This window comes from Gorilla gorilla, chromosome 7, assembly GCF_029281585.2.
Source record: "Gorilla gorilla gorilla isolate KB3781 chromosome 7, NHGRI_mGorGor1-v2.1_pri, whole genome shotgun sequence".
NCBI classification, from domain to species: domain Eukaryota; kingdom Metazoa; phylum Chordata; class Mammalia; order Primates; family Hominidae; genus Gorilla; species Gorilla gorilla.
In genome coordinates this window covers 100,742,013-100,765,118 of record NC_073231.2, presented here as the reverse complement: position 1 = coordinate 100,765,118, position 23,106 = coordinate 100,742,013, and the positions used below count along the sequence as shown (strand labels likewise).

Below are 23,106 nucleotides of genomic sequence, written 5' to 3'. Positions count from 1 at the left end.
TCTATTGGGGTAAGATTTTATTTCTAAGTTCTTTAAGCTGGAAATAACATGTATTTCAAAAGATAGTCCTAAAAGAAGTGAGGAATTTGCTTCCTCTATAACAAGAATAAAACTTAAGTTTTTCAAGTTTTTTTGCCATTGAATTATCTGGCTAAAGAGAATGTGTCCCAAAGTTGCTTCAATACACCGTGGCCTAAAGGTTTTAAATAAAACTTAACACTTAACTAAATTAAAACTAGTGTCATATCCAAATGCAAGGAATAAAAAGGGAAATGAATTGTATCAGTTGGTCAGCATTTACTAAACACCTCCCAAAGGTAAAACACAGGGAATGGGTTGGAAAGAGAAGGATGTTGGAGATACTGTGAACACAGAATTGAAGAGTGTGATTGGGGTGCAGGGGAAGAGGGCAAAAGGAGGAGGAAGCAAAGGATGGGAGATTTCCAGTTTGGGTGAACCTGGGGATACAGACAGAACACTCTGGCTTATGTATCCCTATGCGGGGTGCTCTCTAATGCCAAATTACAGGAATAAAATTATTCCTGTCAAAGAAACGTTTGACAACTGTATTCAAGAGTATGTCATAACATAGAAATCAATGAAATGATATAGCTATCTCACAGGGTAACAATAGCCTCTAGAGAAGTCTGCAAAGGTGAAAAATGGATTAGTAATTAAAGAGCTGACCAGGATTGTCTGTGATCATCCCAGCCTCTGAAATAACATTAACAGAGTCTGAAGTGGTGGCTTCCCTGGCAGCTTATTTCTCCACCAGTCTCCCAGGGCCTACTCTGCACTATCACCTCTGGAAACCCTGGGAAGTGCAGGCCAGGGTTCTCTGCTTCATACCAAGTCTGGGCCCTAGGGGACACGAGCCCCTCTGTGTTTAGATTACAGTGATTCTTTGAGGCTGGTTTTGTGTCTCTGGTGTGCCTGGACTGCTTCCATGGCACTAATCAGGAAGGGAGTCAGACTGGTCAGGTCGGTGCACTTAGAAGTTTGAGTTTTAAAAGTCAGGCAGAATTTCATTCTGGAAAAAAAAAATTACAAATATTTACCCAGAAATCCAGAGCAAGTTAGAAAGTCTTGGAACTAAGAAACAACTTACAAAGTTTCGCTGATCAAAAAAGAAACTTGACAAAACAGGCACTTGGCAACATGTGCTGCAGAATATCAATTCACAGCCCCCAGAGGGACCATGAGCATAAAGAGGCTTCCACTAATATTCTTGCATGTAAGAAACAAACATGATGAAGAGATTGATGTATTTTATATTCTTAAAGCAAACTGAATAAACTTAAGAATTATCACTTGTACATCTTGCTATAAAATGGGCTTGGAAAAACACTAATGCACGTGTTCATAACATTTAGGGGAGGATTTGACAAAGAGCAGGATAACATTAGTTTTATGTTCCAACTAAGATGTTTGCCCTATTTTTTAAATAGAATTTGTACATTTATTTGACATTTTCTGTAAGCTCTATAGTGTTGATGCACTAAATTTTTTCTATGACTGAGAGATTCTTTGTGGTTGAATTTTCTATTTTAAAACCAATTTTGGGGGATGCCATTGCCAATACACATTGGTAGTTCAACCACCTGATCATTACACAAAAAGAATTCATTTTGGACCCAAAGTTTTGTGTATCTTACTATCAACTTTGGCAGAACTTACATTAATTTCTATTTCGCAATTGTTATATTAGGAGGTAAATATACTAGTCTGAGAAACGTGGATTCTAGTTGTATTCCACAGCAGTACGTATGTTATAGTATGAATTCCAGTAAGTATGTTAGACTACCTTGCTGATTTCAGGTTAATGCAAAGATATTTGTAAATGCCTCTGTAGCTCTCACAAGACAGGCTGGAATAGGTAAAAACAAGAGGACTAAAATCCTTAGGTTATTGAAGTAGGGTTACTTTTTATTATAGAACCTTCTACGTTAACATACACTGTTTAACCATTGGTCTTCCAAGTTTATTATTTGTAGCTTTTTTTCTTTTTCTTTTTTTTTTTTTTGAGATGGAGTCTCGCTCTGTCACCCAGGCTGGAGTGCAGAGGCGTGGTCTCGGATCACTGCCAGCTCTGCCTCCTGGGTAGAGGATTCTCTGCTTTAGCCTCCTGAGTAGCTGGGACTACAGGTGCCCGCCACCATGCCCGGCTAATTTTTTGTATTTTTGGTAGAGACGGGGTTTCACCATATTAGCCAGGATGGTCTTGATCTCCTGACCTCGTGATTCGCCCGCCTCGGCCTCCTAAAGTGCTGGGATTACAGGTGTGAGCCACCGCGCCCGGCCTTTTTTTTCTTTTTGAGATGGAGTCTCACTCTGTCTGTCACCCAGGCTGGAGTGCAGTGGTGTGATCTCGGCTCACTGCAACCTCTGCCTCCCGGGTTCAAGCAATTCTCCTGCTTCAGCCTCCCAAACAGCTGGAATTTAGGCACGTGCCACCATACCCAGGTGATTTTTGTATTTTTAGTAGAGAAGGGGTTTTGCCATATTGGCCAGGCTGGTCTCGAACTCCTGACATCAGGTGATCCACCCGCCTCGGCCTCCCAAAGTGTTGGGATTATAGGCATGAGCCACTGCACCCGGCCCATTTTTGTTTTTTAATAGGTGGAATAAGCTAAAATTTGGCTTTATAGTAATTCCTTTAAATGTAAATACTAAGTAAACTTTAGTGGCTAACACTTAGGATGACAGTGGGATGGGTCATTTATAAGGTGTTAAAGCCACAGCACTGACCTTTACCCCTTCAGACTGATAGACTAGTGGACAATAGTCCTATTGCAGGAAATTTCTTGTTGCTGGCTGGCACTAATCCCATGGGACAAGGGCATGGCTTGCCTCTGTTGTTTTGTCAGGACCACCTCCGATTCCATGTTGAATTGCTACTGAGAAACAACAGATGGAAAGGTATTGCATCAGGCTGTAAGAAATTGCATGAACTTCGTTTTTTTCTTTTCTACACTATCTTGCTACTTCCCCCAGCTACCCAACAACCTTAAAACTCCTCACACTTGATGCCTCACTGCCTAAAGTACACACCATTTTGCTTAAATCGCACTGATCGTAACTCATTCAATGGCCTCTCCTAGCTTCAAGGGAGAATGGGAAATTTAATTCTTATTTCAGCTAAATTAGGGGTTCTATTGCTAATAAAGAAGGAGAACACAGATATCAAAGGAGGGATATCCTCACAATCTCTCCCACCACCCAATACAATTCCACCTATCCTACAAGGTCTGGTACAAGTATCACTTATTCTGTAGTCCTCCTATTTGTTCCCCAATTCCTAGACAGAAACTTAACCACTCATTTCTCTGAAGCCCCTTGTAAGTATATGATCTGTGTACCTGTTCTGGTCTCATTCTGAATTGTAAGCCCTGAAAATAACAGATGCTGACAAGGCTGCAGAGAAGAGGAAACACTGACACAGTTAGTGGGATTGTAAATTAGTTCAGCCCCTGTGAAAAGCAGTTTGGAGATATTTCAAAGAAGTAAAAACAGAATTACCATTCGACCCAACAATCCCAATACTGGGTATACACCCAAAGGAAAATAAATTGTTCTACCAAAACAACACCTGCACTCGCATGTTCATCACAGCACTATACACAACAGCAAAAGTATAGAATCAATCTAGATGCCCGTCAAAAGTGGACTGGATTTAAAAAACGTGGTACACATATACCACAGAACACTACACAGCCATAACAAAGAACAAAAATACGTTCTTTGCAGCAACATGGATGCAGCTGGAGGCCGTCATTCTAAGTAAATTAATGCAGAAACAGAAAACCAAGTATCAGGTGTTCTCACTCGTAAGTGAGAGCTAAATACTGGGTAAAGATGGACAGAAAGATGAGAACAATTGGCTGGGGGCGGTCACTTACACCTGTAATCCCAGCACTTTGGGAGACTGAGGTGGGAGGATCACTTGAGCTCAGCAGTTCAATACTAGCCTGGGCAACACAGGGAGACCCCATCTCTTAAAAAAAAAAAAAATTAAGATGCAAACAACAGACACTGGGGACTCCAAAAGCGGGGAGGGGGGAATAGGGGAAAAGTGTTGCAAAATGACCTATTGGGTACTGTGTTCACTATTTGGGTGATGAGTTCAATCAAAGCCCAAACCTCAGCATCACACAATATATCCATGTAACAAACCTGCACACGTACCCGATGAAGCTAAAATAAATAGCAATAATAAAACATAAATGGTAAGCTCTGAGTTATGGACCTCTATGTATATGTGGTTCCACATGTTACTCACTTTTGTATTTTTTTTTTTTTGAGACGCCTCCGCCTCCCAGGTAGCTGGGATTACAGGTGCGCGTCACCATGCCCGGCTAATTTTTGTATTTTTAGTAGAGACGGGGTTTCACCATGTTGGCCAGGCTGGTCTCGAACTCCCGTGATCCACCTGCCTTGGCCTCCCAAAGTGCTGGGATTATAGGCGTGAGCCACTGTGCCCAGCCAAGAACCTTAGTCTTGAGCAAATCAACAGTGCTGAAGAAACAGCTCTTTCCTGGTGGCATATTCTGGAAAAACGTTTCACGATGCTAGTGAGTGAGCAACCATAGGCTTTGAGGAACTGGCTGACTATTCTGGGGTGTGCCACTATTGTTGGCCACATGAGATAAAACTGGCGGTGGCTGGAAAGAGCAACATCTAAAATGTTTGAGAGGTATATGTAACTCACCCAGGCCTTACTATGCAAACAAAACATGAGTAACCAGGTAAGTACTTTCTGGCTGGTCAATAACTACTCCATAGCAGCTGCGTGAGTTCCCTGCAGTGGCATGGATGCTGGCTTACAGCGATGTTTGAAACCAAATCTACAGATGAAGACTTCAAAGGATTTTATTTCACTAATAAGAAGACTACCTTATTCCCAAAGTTTATCCACTAAAACTATAAAACCGACATCAAATAAATATTCCACATTGACAGTGAAGACCCTGATGTGCCTGTCTTAAGCAGAGAAACCACTGAAAAAAAAAAAAAAAAAAAAAAGAGATAAGGTCTCAGGCCGGGCGCGGTGGCTCACGCCTGTAATCCCAACTCTAGGAGGCCAAAGTGGGCAGATCGCTTGAGGTTAGTAGTTCAAGACCAGCCTGGCCAATACTGCAAAACCCCATCTCTATTAAAAATACAAAAATTAGCTGGGCGTGGTGGTGCATGCCTGTAGTCTCAGCTACTCAGGAGGCGGAGGCAGGAGAATCGCTTAAGCTCAGGAGGCAGAGGCTGCAGTGAGCTGAGATCGTGCCACAGCACTCCAGCCTGGATGACAGATTAACACTTGGTCTCGAGAAAAAAAAGAGACAAGGTCTCGCTCTGTCAACAAGACTGGAGTGCAAGGATGTGATGGGAGCTCACTGAAGCCTCAAATTCTTGGGGTCAAGCAATCTTCCCACCTTAGCCTCCCGAGTAGCTGGGACTACAGGTGCATGCCAGAATGCTAAGCTGATTTTTAAAACTTTCGTAGAGATGAGGTCTTGCAATATTGTCCAGGCTAGTCTTGAACTCCTGGCCTCAAGCGATCCTACTGCTTTGGCCTCCCAAAGTGTTGGGATTACCGGCGTGAGCCACTGCGCCTGGCCCAGAAATGGTTTTAAATACAGATAATCATGAGGATTATAGTGATGATGAAGAGGAAATTATAAACATGGGTGGAACAATAATCACTAGATGATATGGTGAAAATGTGTGATCAGTCAATGGTGGGCTTTGAGCCATGTACATTTATCAGTGAACATGAGTTTATGGCAGTTTTCATAATTAAAAAGGAACAGATGGAAACCCAAATTAATGAACCATTATGACATAGGGGGCAAGGAGTCCTTAAAAAGGGCACCTGCTAGAGTGCTGCATTTAATCCTACTCCTGCTGGCATCAGATGTCCCCTGCCAGCCTACTGCTGGGTCAGGCACTGATGTTACTCTCCTCTAGGATGTACAAACACCAGAGGTTACACATGTTCATCCTTTGTGTATGCACAGGCATAGTTAGCCGAATTTGAACCTGTATATATTGAAAGAGTTATAAAATGTTTTCCTTAGAAAAGTGACTACTAGAGTACTTACAATCTATATTTGTTCCACTCTTTCATTGACTGGTTTATTATCTATTGATTGATTGAGATGGAGTCTCGCTCTGTCGCCAGGCTGGAATGCAGTGGCGTGATCTCGCCTCACTGCAACCTCCCCCTCCCAGGTTCAAGTGATTCTCCTGCCTCAGCCTCCAGAGTAGCTGGGACTACAGGCATGCGCCACCACGCCCAGCTAATTTTTTTTTTTTTTTTTTGAGATGGAGTCTCGCTCTGTCGCCCAGGCTGAAGTGCAGTGGCATGATCTCGGCTCACTGCAAGCTCCGCCTCCCGGGTTCACGCCATTCTCCTGCCTCAGCCTCCCGAGTAGCTGGGACTACAGGTGCCCGCCACCACGCCCAGCTAATTTTTTGTATTTTTTTTCTTTTTTTTTTTAGTAGAGACAGGGTTTCACTGTATCAGCCAAAATGGTCTCAATCACTTGACCTCGTGATCTGCCAACCTTGGCCTCCCAAAGTGCTGGGATTACAGGCATGAGCCACCGCACCCAGCCTACTGGTTTATTATTTAAATAAACTACACAGTTTGTCCTAATTAGTTCTTCGTACATTTCACTGCAGAAATATTAATGCTTTATTATAGTGTGTTACCTTAGACCCTGCCAGGGCTTTTATGTGATGTGTGGTTATTGTATACACACATATTTCCTTTCAAAAAATCTGAAAAGCTCTGAATTCTAAAACTCATCAGGCCACAAAGATGGATGATAGTGGACCTTATTTTACTCTAAAGGCAAATAATGCACTTGTAGGAAATCATTCCACTGTTCCAGGTTAAGATCCTTTTTGAACAATTCCTAATGCCTGTCACTCTTGGTTATGTATATTTCTAACTAAAGGCAGCTACTCTATCTTTCCCTCGTAGGATAGAGACCACTGTTAAATTCTGGCACTGATATGAAAACAAAACTTAGCAGAAAAACTGAGGGAGTTTAATCATATCTGGTGGTAATACCTCCTAAATGATATCACACTCTAAGAGCCTTTGCAAGATTATATGAAGAATGAATTAATTTCTCTCTAATAATTTAGCACTGTCATTACGAACAGCAGTTACTCACTGTGAAAACCGAGTGTGGGCCCAGACCATCCGGCTTCTTGAGCTATTGTGTTTGAGTATCAGTATTCCACAGACCCCTCAGCTCAAACCAGGCTATCACTTCTGGCTGCTCTCAGGGAACCTGCCATAGCATCCTCACTAACGTGCCAAAGCTGGAAAAACCTCATTTTGTTGTCTAAATTAAGAATAAATGATCCAGGAGAGCTTGAACTTTAGTCATCTGTTTTGGCTGTTCAGAGGCCCATCTCCTTCCTTCCTGCTTCTCAGCTGGGTTAGTAATAACTGAGGTACCAGTTAAATAACCCCTGGAGGGCCAAGGAACCATTGTATATTATTCTTACTTTGTCTCTAAAAGGGTTAAAGGGAGAAACAGTGATTATCTGCTGGATCTTTGTGGAGACACTAATCCACCTCTTTGGAAGTCCAAGGCCAAGTTGAGAACATGAAGAGAACACACACCAGAAGCGGAGCCAACGCACTCCGCATTTATTTTAATATTCTACTCCAAATCACTTACGTGGGAGGAAAAAGAAAGTAACATTTATAAAAGGATAATGTTACAAGCTTCGTATACTTCCTTTAATTATATACTGTGAGGTAGGTGTTATTCCCTTTTTATAGATGAAGACTGAGGTTAGGTAATTTATTAATTCCAAACCTCTCATGAATATTAAGTGATAAAAACTAGCTTATAATCCATCTGTTTATCTCAAACCCATGCTCCTCAAAATTTTCCCTTTATTAAAGAATCACAATATCAATACATGCTTGCTGTAAAAGTCAAATACAGACGTGTTAATATCTCCTCCCCCAGCCCAAATCTGCTCTCACGGTAACAAATTTTAATAGCTGAGGTGGCATCTTGCCACTTCTTTCTCCAGGCTCATATAATCATGTATACACACGTATGAAGATTTCCTTATTTTTCTCCAAAGTAAGATCTTACTTTAACATTTTCCATTAACATCACTCTGCAGTGTTTATCACTTACGAATGTATCACAGCTTTTCAAGTCCACATAGGTAATCTCAACTCATTTAAAAAAAAATTGCATGATATATTCTATATTATAGATGAACCATACTTTTTAAAACACTTCCTGATAAAATTTAAATTATCTCTAGGTTTTTGCTATTACAAATAAAGCTATATAGTAAACTTTCTTGAACATATATTCTTACAAATTGGAACCTTGATTTTCATAAACTAAATGAAAAGTGATATTACTGAATGTAATCTCTGAACTTTTTAAGACTGAGCTGTTCCTATTGTCAGGTTTTGACTCAGAGATATGCAAGGCCAAACAATGGAATCCATCTTCCCGACAGTCCTAGTAAAGTCATTCCCACTGGACAGAAGGCAAGATTCTTTTAGATTCTGTGCAATGTGAACTCTCAGTAGGGCTAGGGTCTACACGAGGAGGTATCAGAGAAAGAAATGGGTTATTATTTTATTAACTTTCAAGCTCAGAGGCCTCTATCAAGACCAGTTCAGGCCAGGCGCGGTGGCTCATGCCTGTAATCCCAGCATTTTGGGAGGCCAATGCAGGTGGTTCACCCGAGGTCAGGAGTTTGAAACCAGCCTGGCCAACATGGTGAAACCCTGTCTCTACTAAAAATACAAAAATTAGCTGGGCATGGTGGCACATGCCTGTAATCCCAGCTACTTGGGAGGCCGATGTACGAGAATTGTTTGAACCCGGGAGACAGAGGTTGCATTGAGCCAAGCTTGTGCCACTGTACTACAGCCTAGGCGACAGAGCGACTCCATCTCCAAAAAAAAAAAAACCAAAAAAACAAACAAAAAAAAGTTCCTAAATGGGCAGGAGTAGGGAACCCTGGCTGGTTACCTTTTCCACAACTCCCGCCCACCTTACCCCTATGCAAGGTATACAAGAGAAAAGGAAAAAAAAATGAAGGAGAGAACGTGAGTTTCCTACAAGAAGGGCCATGTCAGAAAGGGGCCTAGTTTTCAGGGGCCTCTGATGCAGACAAAGCAGAGGGCAACTTGGTCTCTCACAAGCTCAATGCACTCTCTCAGGCTGAGTGAAACCAGGTGACACACAGAGGCACTGGCTGGAAAAGCCAGCTTTTTGTAATTCTTTTATATATAAATATGTATGTGTGTGTGTGTGTATATATATATGTGTATATATATATATACATATATAATTTTTATTTATTTATTTTAGAGATGAGGTCTCACTATGTTGCCTAGGCTGGTCTCAAACTCCTGGGCGAAGTGACCCACCCACCTTGGCCTCCCAAAATGCTAGGAGCCACCACGCCTGGCCGGCTTTTTGAAAAAAATTTTTTTTTGTTTTTGAGATGGAGTCTCACTCTGTCACCAGGCTGGAGTGCAGTGGCGCTATCTCAGCTCACTGCAACCTCAGCCTCCTAGGTTCAAGCGATTCTCCAGCCTCAGCCTCCCAAGTAGCTAGGATTACAGGTGCCCACTACCACACCTGGCTAATTTTTTGTATTTTTAGTACAGACGGGGTTTCACTATGTTGACCAGGCTGGTCTTGAACTCCTGACCTTGTGATCCGCCCGCCTTGGCCTCCCAAAGTGCTTTTTTTTTTTTTTTTTTTTTTTTTTTTGAGATGGAATCTCTCTCTGTCGTCCAGGCTGGAGTGCAGTGGTGCAATCTCGGCTCACTGCAATCTCCGCCTCCCAGGTTCAAGCTATTCTCCTGCCTCCGCCTCCCAAGTAGCTGGGATTACAGGTGTGCACCACCACACCTGGCTAGTTTTGTATTTTTAGTAGAGATGGGGCTTCGCCATGTTGGTCAGGCTGGTCTCGAACTCCTGACCTCAGGTGATCCACCCACCTCGGGCTCCCAAACTGCTGGAATTACAGGTATGTGCCACTGTGCCTGGCCAGCTTTTTGAAATTCCTAAACTGGATGTGTACCTTTGGATACATATATAAACTTTCCAATTCTTATTTTCCTCTTTTGAAAAATGAGTGAGGGGTTCAGGATTTGTGATGTGTGAGGCCACTTCTAATTCTATAATTCTAGTTATAAAATGTGGATAATTTCCTATGACATTTGTATGAATTCATACAAATATAAAATTAGGAGTCAAGGCTTGGGTTCAAGTTCCAATCTTCAAGCTAAATAATCTTAGAGAAGCCCTCTGACTCCTCTGAGTCTTATTCCTCAGCTATAAATCTGGCAAAATAAACCTCATAGAGTTGTTGCAAGACTCAAGTAAGGGGATACCTGTGAAATTACTTGTGAACGATAAAGATGTTAAAATAAATGTAGCACAGGCCAGGAGCGGTGGCTCACATCTGTACTCCCAGCACTTTGGGAGGCTGAGATGGGAGGATTACTTCAGGCCAGGAGTTTGAGGACAGCCTGGGCAACATAGCAAGACCCCATCTCTACAGGAAATTTAAAAATTAGCCAGGGAAGAGGGTCCATTCCTGTAGTCCCAGCTACTTGGGAGGCTGAGGTGGGAGGATTGCTTGAGCCCAGGAGGTTGAGTCCATAGTGAGCTATGATCACACAACTGTACTCCAGCATGGGCAACAGAGTAAGACTGTCTCTAAAAATAAACAAATGTGGCATAGTATTCTTAGTAAATCTAAGCTACTAGTTCTCCTTTCTTTGCTCAACTTAAACTTCATTAATCAAATATTTAAGTCATTCATTCCACAAATATTTATGGAATGTCTTCTGTTTTAGGCACTATACCTCAGTGAATAAGACACTGAATTTTTATTTACTGTCCAACACTGGCCAGGCACAATACGAGGTACTGGGCACACAATGGTGTAATTGAGAGCTTTTAGTGGGAGATACAGGCAAACTCAAGTCATGGGACTTAGACTTGAAAATGTCCTTTCACAATGTGTATCAAATACAGAAATTTAAACATAAATATTTTAGCAAGGCACATACAAGGGAAATAAACTGTATTAAACATAGTAGAGAGGTGAATGTAGTACCTGCTATGACCCAATACATAGGGGCCAGCCACTATTTTAGGTACTGGAGATTCAGCAATGAACAAAGCAGACCAAGTCCCTGGCCTTCCGGAGCTTACATTCTATTAGAAAGGCTGAATCACAGGCATATGTTCTCAGGACCTCCTGAGGGATGTGTCACAGGACTAAAAAAAGAAAGGTTGAATCAGCCAGACTATTACTAATTACATATGGAAGATACAGGCAAAGAAAAGTATGAGGCTGATATGAAAATAATGAGACAAAGTTCTGGACCCAAAGCTTCTGGCCTCTTCTCTTGGTAGTACTCAGTTCCCCGTATCAGAACTGAAGGCATGATGAACTCTGACTTGCTCACCTCATTTCTCATTCCAATTATTCAGCTTGGACAAATAGCAGCTTTTACCAAGGAGTGAGATGTTTGGGTATATGGGATAATCACAGCTATGTTTCAGCTATGGTAAACTGTTATGGCTTTAGATTTTCAAACACCATTCATATATTCTGCAAATGTATGATTGAGCTCTACCCTTTTCTAGGGTCCTTTGAATCTATCTGTGTCTCACACAGGACAAGGACTCCTGCAGCCAATAATGGATCACTAGCCTCCATCTAACCTCTAACTATTGCTCACATACGCATTCAGCAGTGTATCCAACAACTGCAGATTCTTTCGTATGATGCACTGTGAAGGTCCTTGCTACCTGGCATTTATATTCACATTGAAAACTTAAGAGAAATGCAAACTCTAGTATTAGACAGTATGAGTTGATGCCATTTGATTAAATGACATATAGGAGCTACAAGGAGAAAGACATCACTTCTGGCTAGAGTAACTGCAGGAGAGAAAGATGCAGCTCTTGTGAGACTGTTTTGTGCTGGCCACACTGCGAGACATTTTACATACAGAGACATTTTACATACATTCTCTCACTTGCCAGGAAGGCTTCATGAAGGACTTGGTAGTCTAAGACCCTGAGGAAGAATTTGGTAAGGCAGACATGTAGTTTCAACTGAATCTTCATTTACTGTCCAACACTGGCCAGGCACAATGCTAGGTACTGGATACATGATGGTGACGGTGCAATTAAGAACTTCTAGTGGGAGACACAGACAAATAAACAGGCAATTACAACTACCCTATAGTGTAATGTATACAAATAGATAAAGCACAGGGGCAATGGCAGAACAAGGTCAAGTGTATTTGTCATGATCCTCTCAGTTGCACATGATAAAACTGACTCAAAATAATCTTAAGCTAAAATGTGATGGACTGGCTTTCATTACTAGGAACCACCAAGGTGGATCCACGACTTAAACCAGGATACTCCCTCTGCTCTGTGTCAGCATGTCCTTTAGTGCTGCAGATGGGAGGTCCCCCAGGTGAACATTCTTTGACACAGTGACCCTAGAGGCAAGAGGCAGGCTTCTTGGCTAGCTCACGTGGAGGGAAGGACTTTGGCCCTGCTTGGAACATTTGTCCTATAATGAAACAATCCCTGTTGCCAAGGGAAAGGGCACCACAATCAACAAACTGGGTTTACACACCTAGCCCTGCTGGTGAGTGGTGGGTTAGGTTCTTATACCAGCAGAAAGGGAGAGGGGACAAATACATATGGGGTCACCACAAACAACAGCTACCACATGGAAGCCCTGAAGTGACAGTGCAGTTATGGGAACAGCAGGGACACAGGGAAAGGGATGTGTGGGATGAGTTCCTGGGATGGTGAATAGATTAGTTCAGCTGGAGCAGTGGTCACACCTAAGAGCACAGAGAAGAACCAAAGAGGGCAGGGCAGACTGTGGAGGGCCTTGAATACCTGCTAAGGACTCTATAGCAGCCTGATGGGAGCACGGTGACAGCTTTGCTCAGAATCTGTAGGGCGATCCTTTGGAGTTCATAAACGTGATGACTAGGTGTTCACACGCACGTGTGAGATGTGCCACCCTTGAACCTTGTTATGATGCTGGTACATTACCTATCTGACATGAAAAAAATATAAATAATTTTTTAAAAAATCTACAGGGCAACAAGAATGAAAGTGTGAAACACCTACAAACTGTATCTTTGGTGAAATGAGGAAGTGACAAAGTTGACAAATTTCACATTATGTGTGGCGTCACCCCCAAACCAGCACAGTAATCTACAACGTGTGGGCAGGTGCCATAGGAAACACCAGAAACTGCACAGCAGTCCAGCTGCTGGTGGATCCCAGCCATCCCCAGGGAAATTCAACCCCAAGAGGAGAAGACTCACCCTGGATGAGAACCACTGTGAGCAGGACCAAGAAGGAAGAGGGCAAGAACTCTAGGAGAGGAAGAAGGAAATCACCAGAGTGCCTAGAGGATACCCAGGTAGCTTTGGGAAGTGCAGCTTCCAATAGACAGAGGAGTACCTTGGCAGGAAGGGGCAGGATGCCTCCGAATCAGTGGCTGGGGAAGGACCAGGGAAGCTCTCGGCTTCGTGAAACCCACCCAAGTGAGGTTAGGATCCTAAAGTCAGAGGAGGTCTGGCTACACAGAGATGCCACTCAGTAAACAGTAGGCCTCTCACTACAACAGAGGAGGGAGCCCTCGAGCTGAGAATCAAGGAAAGCTGCCTCCCCTCTCACATCACAGGACTCACTTGCTAACTGTTGCCTCAGAAAAATCCGACCCGTCAAAAAATAGATGATTTTTAAAATCCACAAAAGGTTCTCCCAGAAAAAAAAAAAAAACCTGAAAAGGAGTGGCAAAACTTGCTCCCTGCAGAAAGAAAATTCATCCAAAAAATCCTGCCACAAAGAAGAAGAAAAAAATTTTTTTTTCTTGAGACATAGTCTCCCTTAGTTAGGCTAGAGTGCAATGCCGCGATCTCAGCTCACTGCAACCTCTGCCTCCTAGATTCAAGCGATTCTCCTGCCTCAACCTCCCAAGTAGCTGGGATTACAGGTATGCACCACCAGGCCCAGATAATTTTTATGTTTTTAGTAGAGACAGGGTTTCACCATGTTGGCCAGGCTGGTCTCGAACTCCTAACCTCAGGTAATCCGCCCACCTTGGCCTCCCAAAGTGCTGGGATTACAGGCGTGAGCCACCGCGCCTGGCCAGAAGAAGAAAATTTTAACCCAATATTCTATTATGATTTTTTTTAAAAATGTAATAAGGCAATGACAGTTATGCAGGAAGATGACAAAGCAGAAATAAAGAACTCAAGGAAGGGGTGGCCAGGCAGCAGAAGGTGACAAACCATGGGAGGGCATGAAAAAGGAGCCTGCACATTAAAAACTGCTTTAGGAAAGAAACGGGAAAGAAATACAGAAACACTGCAAAAAAAAAAAAAAAAAAAAAAATGACAAGGAACACAAGGGAGAAGAGACACTACTGTGAAAGCACCGTGGAAGACATAAAGAACAGAATCAAGAAAAGTAAAAAATAGAAACTTAAAATCATTAGAGAAGTGACAGGCAAATGAAACTGCATAAAGTTAGAGTCTCTGAAGAAAAACAATGGAACAGAACAAATTATTTTAAAACATGGTTCAGGCCAGGCACAGTGGCTCACGCCTATAATCCCAGCACTTTGGGAGGCCAAGGCGGGCAGATCACGAAGTCAGGAGATCGAGACCATCCTGGCTAACACGGTGAAACCCTGTCTCTACTAAAAAAAAAAAAAAAAAAAAAAAAAGCAAAAAAACATAGCCAGGTGTGGTGGTGGGCACCTGTAGTCCCAGCTACTCGGGAGGCTGAGGCAGGAGAATGGCGTGAACCCGCGAGGCGGAGGTTGCAGTGAGCCAAGATCGCGCCACTGCACTCCAGCCTGGACAACAAAGTGAGACTCCATCTCAAAAAAAAAAAAAAAAAAAACACAAAAACCAAAAAAAACATGGTTCAATTTTAAGTAGGGTTTGGAACTGGGATTGGAAGGACAGCTTGGCCCAGTTCACAGGCCTAGATTTAGGAACCAAAAGGGGAAAGAAGGCCTGGAAGTTATCTCAAGACTAGGGAGCCAGGGGCAGGTCAGAGGTGCTCTTTGTCCACAGGACCCCTCTGCCCTGGGTCTCTAAGAAGAGGGAGGCACAGGAGTGGGAAAGGACAGTGCTGCCTGCCCCACACATCCTGGTTCAGCCCAGCATCAATTACCTACAGAAGCAGGGGTTGACAGGGTGGGGAGGAGTGAGTAAATAGTTCAGAAACAGCGCCTTAAAAACTAACAAGTTACCAACTAGAGAATCAAAAAGTAGAGATTAATCTCTGTGCATCCATCACTCAGTTTATTAACTATTAACATTTTACCCTACTTGTTTCAGATGCTTTTAAGGAAATACAAATGTTACAGATATAGCTGAAGCCTATTATAAACTCCCCCCGAACCCAGGATGCCACTGTCCTGAAATTGATGACTACTTTGGTGAAGCATGCTTTTATGCTATTACTGTGTAAGTATGTATCTACAACTACTGTAATTTGTATCACATGCTTTCAAATTTTATATAAATGGTATCATATTGAATGTGACCTATAATTTCCTTTTGTTTTTGAAAAACATTGTTTCTGAGATTTATCCCGGTTGATACACATAGCTGTACTTCATTTTAACTATGACAGTTTTGTTGTTGTTGTTTTCTTTGTTTTTTTCGAGACAGGGTCTCTCTCTGTTGCCCAGGCTAGAGTGCAGTGGTACAATCTCAGCTCACTGCAGCCTCGACCTCCTGGGCTCAAGTGATCCTCCCACCTGAGCCTCCTGAGTAGCTAGGGCCACAGGGGCACAACACCACACGCAGCTAACTTCTTTATTTTTTGTGGAGCCAGGGTTGCCCAGGGTGGTCTTGAACTCCTAGGCTCAAGTGATCCTCCTGTCTCCACCTCCCAAAGTGCTGGGATTATAAGTGTGAGCCACTGCACCCAGCCCCTATTAGTTCTCAAAATAAAATATATACATACCCTGTGACCTCACAATTCCACTCTTAGGTGTATGTTCAAAAGAAATGAATACAGGCTGGGCACAGTGGCTCACGCCTGTAATCGCACTTTGAGGCCGAGGCAGGTGGATCACCTGATGTCAGGAGTTTGAGGCCAGCCTGGCCAACATGGTGAAACGTCATTTAGTAGTCTCTACTAAAAATATAAAAATTAGCTGGGCGAGGTAGTGGGCGCCTGTAATCCCAACTACTTAGGAGGCTGAGGCAGGAGAATTGCTTGAACCCAGGAGCCGGGGGTTGCAGTGAGCTGACACAGTGCCCCTGCACTCCAGCCCGGGTGACAGAGTGAGACTCCATCTCAAAAAAAAAAAAAAAAAAAGTATGTCCACAAAAAGACTTCCTTGTGGACATACAAGAATGTTCAGGGTGCCTTTATTCACAATAGCTAATAATTAAAAAATAACAAAGTGTAGCATATCCATACAATGGAATACTAAGCAACAAAAAGGAGCAAAGTACTGATACATTCAACAACATGGATGAAATTAAAAAATACTGTGATGGTAATGTTGCACAACTTGACAAGAGTTTGGGTTACACAAGTCTACTTATTAAGATTATATACCTGAGATTTATATCTTTTTTTTTTTTTTTTGAGACAGGGCCTCACTCTGTCACCCAGGCTGGAGTGCAATGGCATGATCTGGGCTCACTGCAATGTCCACCTCCTGGGTTCAAGCAATTCTTGTGCCTTAGCTTCCGGAGTGACTGGAATTACAGGCATGGGTCACCACACCAAGCTAATTTTTTTGTTTTTTTGTTTTTTAGATAGAATTTCATCATGTTGGCCAGGCTGGTTTTGAACTCCTGGTCTCAAGTGATCCACCTGCCTTGGCCTCTCAAAGTGCTGGTATTACAGGTGGGAGCCACCACGCCCGGGCTATACCTTTCATATTGAACTGTTAATGCTATGCATGCTAAAGTACTTAGGGAGACATGTACTGATATCTCCTTTTTTTTTTCTTTTTGAAATGCACCAGAAAATAAGATGGAATGATGGATGGATAGATGGAGAGATCTGTGATGAAGTAAGCATAGCAAAATGTTGATAGTGGAATACAGGTGGTAGGGCATATGGGTGTTCATTATAAAATCCTTTCAACTTTGCTGAATGTTTAAAATTTTTCATAAAACGCTGGGCACAGTGGCTTATGCCTGCAATCCCAGCACTTTGGGAGGCTGAGGCCAGTGGATCACTTGAGGCCAGGAGTTGGAGACCAGCCTGGCCAACATGGCGAAACCCTGACTCTACAAAAAATACAAAAAAACTTAGCCAGGAATGGTGACGCATGCCTGTAATACCAGCTACTTGGGAGGCTGAGGCATGAGAATCACTTGAACCTGGGAGGTGGAGGTTGCAGTGAGCTGAGATCGCGCCACTGCACTCCAGCCTGGGTGACAGGGCAAGATTCTGTCTCAAAATAATAATAATAAAATGTAGAGGAAATTTAAAAACATTTAACCTGTCCAAAACCAACTCCTGATTCTGTCCTACGCCATAGCTGTTCCTCTGAGTGACAGCCATTCATCCATCTAGTTGCTTGCCTTTTACTTGTCTCTCAGTTGCCTCAGTCTATTCATCAGCACAGCTCTACTTTCAGCGTATATCCTGAGTGTGTTTCTCCCAATCTCCACCACCCAGCCTGCTCCCACAAACCAACCCCTTCCCTGCATTGCACCCATCTCCTATCCAGTCTCCCTGCTTGTACTCTTTTCCCCTGCTGGAGTCTACGCTTCACATAGCAGCCAGCCGGATGCTTTTAAAACATTCTCACTGCATCTCCTTCCCATCACTCCCTTGCTCACTACGTTCCAGCCATACGAACCTCCTTGTGCACTAAATATGCCAAGGTCCTCTGGGCTTTGTTCCTCTGCTTAGGATGTTCTTCCTTCCTATTTGTATGGCTTATTCTCTCTTCATAGTTCTCTGCTCAAATGTCTCATCAGGAGGCCTTCCCTGAACAGCTAACATAGCACCTCCTGTTCTCTTACCCTGCTCTTATTTTTCATCTTAGTTATTACTATCTGACACATTTATTAGTTTCTATGACACTCCCCCTCCCTTACACTAGATTTAAGATCTAAGGGGCAGGAATTGTTTGCTTTACTGTGCCCTACTGTTGTTGAATTAATGAATGAACTAAATAAAATGTCACCTCCTCTGTGAGTCCTCCCCAGATCACTCCCCGTCCCTGCAGTCCCCTCTGCCATATAATCTTATCTTTTGCATCATGCTTAACAATAGTTATCCGTGCCACATTTATCCTCTGTTCCCCAGTCCAACAGAACTCAAGCTCTGGGGACAGAGAACAGTGTTTCTTGGTGACTTCCATATCCTCTTCAGTGGAGAGCAGGGCCCCGCCCAGAGCACTCTGTGCCCTCCCGCCTATTCCAACCTCCCAGAGCTTCTGGATTTCCATCACTGCCGGACTTTTCTGTTCTCTCTCCTCACTGTGGAGTTTCAGGAATCATGAAGGAGCTGAACTGACCATCTCTGAGGTGTGCTGTCTATGTCTCACAATCTACAATGCCTTCCTTCTTAAGGGCCCTCCCTCTGAGGTGGCAGCCAAGCGCAGCACTGGCAGAGCCAGAGGCTCATCTACCTAGACTCCCTGGTGCCTCTGGTGTCCTCAGAGCTCAGAAGCAGAGGGCAGTGCTCTGCTGCCACCCTGCTGAGCCCTCCAAGGTGCCAGCTGCGAAACTCTTTCAAGGGACTGTTCCCTGGAGTTAGGTTCCAAGGGCCCCCCACCGAGATCACACCTCTGCCCCCTCCCCTCCATTTATCCCACAAAGAGGGTTGGGGTCCACCAGGCCCCAGGCCAGCCCTGAAAGAGACAGCCCCTGTCCCCAGGGGCTCCCTACAGCCTGGCAGAGACAAGCAGGGGTAGAGGCAAGCATAAGTTGGAGAAGAGGTGCTATAAAGGAAAGTCCTACTTCAGAACAGGGCAAGACAGCTTTCTAGAAAAGGCAGTGTTTGAGTATTAATAAATAAATGGGATCTAGCTGGGGAAAGGCAATGGAGGTGGGGAGAATGAGGTGCAGGTGCCAAGGTCCCAAGGTGAGAAGGACAGGGGATGTGGACAGCTCCATGTGGGGGAATCTCCTGGGCGCAAGAGGTCTTGTGTGTTTAAGTTTTGGGGTTTGACTGTTAATCCAAGCGGAGGTACAGAAAGGTTTTAAGGAGTGGCATCTGTGCTTTGGAAGGGCAGTTTGGCAACAGGTTGGAAGGCAGACTGCAAGGGGCAATGCATGTCAGGAAAACCAGTTAGAAGAGTATTGCACTGAAGAGAGAATGGTGTCCTGAACTAAGGCAGAGGGAAATAAAGCATGAATGTGGAAATGACTTGGGAACAGAAGAGAAAGGAATTTGGTGATAAATGGAGGCAGCACAGCACAGGTGAGCTGGAGTCAGACTCTACTGTGGATCTTAGGCAAACTACACTTGTGCCTCAGCTTCCTCATTTATAAACCAGGAATGACAGTCATTAGCACCTGTCTCATAGTGTTGGTGGAAGATTGAAGGAGTTAATAGTATGTGAAGGCTTGGGGTACAGCCTAGCACATTATCTTACCCAGGAAATATTAACTATGATTATGAAGCTCAGAAAAAAAGAAAAAAGGAATGACTAAGTTCACTCCCAGGATTCTGGTTTGGGCAACTATGTATGCAGTTCTCAAAGTGTGTTCTGTGGACATCTAGAGGTCTCAATGACGCTTCAAAGTAGAATGTGAAGTCAAAACTATCTTACAGTAAAATGTATTTGTTTAACAATAAAATTGTTTTTAAAACTGCACCTCACCTGATTCTAATTTTAAAAATTGGCCAGGTGCAGTGGCTCATGCCTGTAATCCCAGCACTTTGGGAGGCCAAGGCGGGCGGATGATTTGAGGTCAGGAGTTCAAGACCAGCCTGACCAACATGGTGAAACCTTGTCTCTACTAAAATACAAAGATTTTTTTTTCCTTTAGATATGTTTTAGATAAGCATGAAGGATAAGCAAGTTTCATTAAATGGGAAGAAAACGTTTTATTCCTTTCTTGTTACATGAGAAATACTGACTATTATTAAGCACCATTCATTTTTGCTTAGCTTCAAATGAGTCTCATGACAATAAAAACGTATGAAAAATACCTTGGCGAAAGTTTTGAACAATCTGACCAACAAGATAAAGTATTATTGAATTATAATTCAAATTATAAAACGAATATCCATGAGTGCATACTGATAGGAATAAATGACTAAGTTAATGAATGGGGAAAAAGAGACAAATCTCTAATGCAGAATAAATTAAAATTATACAGATACTTCACCCTAAAAAAGATCACTCCTCACTCCTTAGGTGTGGGCTGCACACAGTGACTTCCTTCCAAAGAGCACAGTATGGAAAGGGAGGAAAAAGAGTAATTTTACAATGGAGAAACCTGACAAACATTACCTCAGCCAAGCAGTCAAGATCAACATCAATAGTAATAAATCATGATGTCGGTATGAACTCTAGTATGATGGGATGAAAATGGTACTTTATCTCTATGATCTTCCTCCCCAAACCCATAACCCCAGTCAACTCGCCTACCGGAATTCATCTGATGTTTTTGTCGCATGGTTAGCCTACAAAATACTTGACCAGCACTCCTCAAAACTGTTAAGGTCATCAAAACAAAAGTCTGAGAAACTGCCATGGCCAAGAGGAACCTAAGACATGACATCTAAATGTGATGGGTATCCTGGACGAGATCCTAGAGCAATAAAAAGATATTAGGTAAAAACTAAAGACATAGGAATAAAGTATGGACTTTAGTTAATAATAACACATCGACATTGATTCATTAATAGCAAACACATCATAGGGTAATAAATATGCCATACTATAAGATGTCAATAACAGGGGAAACTGTGCATGTGTGGTGGGTGGGAGAGGAGAGTGAGTATATGGAAGTCCTGTTCCACCTGCTCAATTTTTCTTTAAAACTGTTCTAAAAAATAAAGTCTATTAATGTTTTTAAAAGCTTGGTATTTATTGGGAATAATTCCACCATCCATCTATCATCCATCATGGTAACCTAGAGACCTAAAATTCTATAATGGGATATCCTACACACAATTCAAATCAGCAAGTCCTACTATATATGCCTTTGAACTGCTGAATACTGGCTATAAAAAGATGAACAAAACAATTTCCGAGGTCTAGTTGGAAATAAAAGACATTTAAATAAGTAATTTTTGTCCTGTAAGATGAGCATAACTGTAGCACAGGGAAAAGGATCTGTGAAGCTTCGACAGAGGAGATATACAAAAAAAAAAAAAAAAAAAAAAAGGCACAGAATAAAGAAATGGGTGGGCTAAGCCTGAATTGTTTTTTTAAGCCTGTGCCTCCAAGAATCTTCTGGGTTTTTTTCCTCCTGAAAATGAATGTCGGAGCAATCAAAATAGTTACCCCAAAGAAGCATGGTAGAGGCCAACAGTTTATTTGCCATGGTGTTTTAACTTTACATGTACAATAGGGGAAATATACTTTAGGTGAATTTTAAAACGGGTAAGTAGGAAAAGAGCAAGCTAAAAACAAACATACCCGCCCCCTACCTTTTATTTTCTCTTTTTTTAACAGACCCACTTGTCTACTGACCAGGTATCTGTAATATGGGAGAATTCACTCTATTCCTTTCCACACAAAGACGTCTTGGAATTTTCTAATTTCTCCTTTACTATGATCGCACTCTGTTCACATAATAGTCAAGGGTATGGAAAGGACATTTATAAGAGCAGTGTCTTTTAAAATCAATTTACTAGTTAACTCAGTACTGAGCATACATTCATCATTCAAAGATGATTCCCACAAACGTTACTCGACATACTGGTTTTCAGTATATTTTATCAAATTCAACCACGAGGGCCACCAGTTCTGCTTACGATCAGGTGACCCTTGTTGGGAGACCCCTGACCCCTTTTCTTGACATCATGCTGTTAGACCTTTAAGCTAGCTATACCGCTAACTGCGTTTTGAGTGACTGCAAAAGGGAGGCAACTTCTGCCCCGCCGAGAGCCATCCTAAGCGTTAGAAATGGCAGAAAGTTTCTTGGGACTGACAAGGCATGGGCTTCTCCTGATGCTGTCACCTTGGGCAAAGCTCCTACAGGTAAATTAGGGAGAGAATTATTTTGCCGGCGTCACGAGACGAAGAATCGAAAAAGTGTGAAAAAGGACTTCGCCCGCCCCAAAGCGCCCGTCCGGCGGCGGCTATTTCCCGGGCCTCAAGCGCGCTCGAGCGGCGCAGCACAAAAGGCCGGGCGGGAGCCGGGGTCGCCGGGCGCCGCCTCCCGGTGCATCTCGGGAAGGGCTCCCGCCCGCTCGCCGTCCGGCTCGCTCAGGGCCGGGGCAGACGCGGCCCGCCCGAGCTACCGCGGGTTCCGAGACGCCTTCGCACTGCTCCTCCACCCGGGGTATCTTTGTTTCCGGAGCTGTTCCCCGCCTCGCTGCTCCCGCCGCAAAACCTGTTTGCGGATTACCCGCCGCAAGTCTGACTTGACGATGTGCAGTTTTGGGGTGCGCCAGTTGTGGGGGCATGCATAGAGGCAGCGAAGGGACCCCTAAGTTTAAACAGCCGGGGAAGGGTAAAGGAAGAGCGTCGGGCCCCCCTCCTCCCAATAGCGCTCGGGCGCGAATGGCGCCCTCCCGCGCTGCCGGCTCGCGCGGGCTCCGCAGGGCGCGCTGGCGGCGGCGGCGGCGGGGCGGGGCGCGGCAGGCGGGCCCGGGGCCTGCACGTGGTGGCGACCGTTCTTCCCACCCGGCCAGGTCCCCGGGGACCACCGCGCTCAGGGGGAGGAGAAATGCTGTTCCCGGGCCCCGCTCCGGAGAGGGGTTTTACCCTCTGGGATCCCGGAATTGGAGGTGGGGAAGAGATGAAGCAAGGGAGGGCGCGGCGTGGCGCGAGCGTTTCCTGCGCGGGGACTGCGGGGTGGCAGCTGGAGGCCACTGCAGGGGCAGGGCGGCGGGCTGGGGGAGCGACCGACCCATGGGGAGG

The 23,106-nt window shown here is 43.8% G+C and overlaps 1 protein-coding gene, 1 long non-coding RNA gene and 1 other non-coding gene across 6 annotated transcripts in view; 2 read left to right on the top strand and 1 right to left on the bottom strand.

The window, feature by feature from the left end:
* Window positions 1–23,106, bottom strand: part of LOC129524275 (uncharacterized) — a 23,781-nt gene continuing 675 nt past the window's right edge. Inside the window, exons 2-3 of one of the 2 annotated variants that reach the window (XR_008668041.1) lie at window positions 2,749–2,894; window positions 1–1,030 (exon numbers count right to left, since the gene is read on the bottom strand). This is a non-coding gene — a long non-coding RNA (uncharacterized lncRNA). Of the gene's footprint in view, window positions 1,031–2,748; window positions 2,898–23,106 lie in introns of both variants that reach the window. The other variant, XR_008668040.2, reaches the window with a different exon arrangement.
* Window positions 13,014–13,116, top strand: LOC115935715 (small nucleolar RNA U13). Its single transcript, XR_004071333.1, has one exon. It is a non-coding gene; the product is annotated as a small nucleolar RNA U13 (small nucleolar RNA).
* The window catches only part of CCNE2 (cyclin E2), a 16,572-nt gene continuing 15,772 nt past the window's right edge, over window positions 22,307–23,106 (top strand). Inside the window, exon 1 of one of the 3 annotated variants that reach the window (XM_004047320.5) lies at window positions 22,307–22,628. The gene's annotated coding sequence lies outside the window, so the exon portion shown is untranslated. Of the gene's footprint in view, window positions 22,629–22,815; window positions 22,974–23,106 lie in introns of those variants that run through there. The other 2 variants (XM_019032330.3, XM_019032329.3) reach the window with 2 other exon arrangements.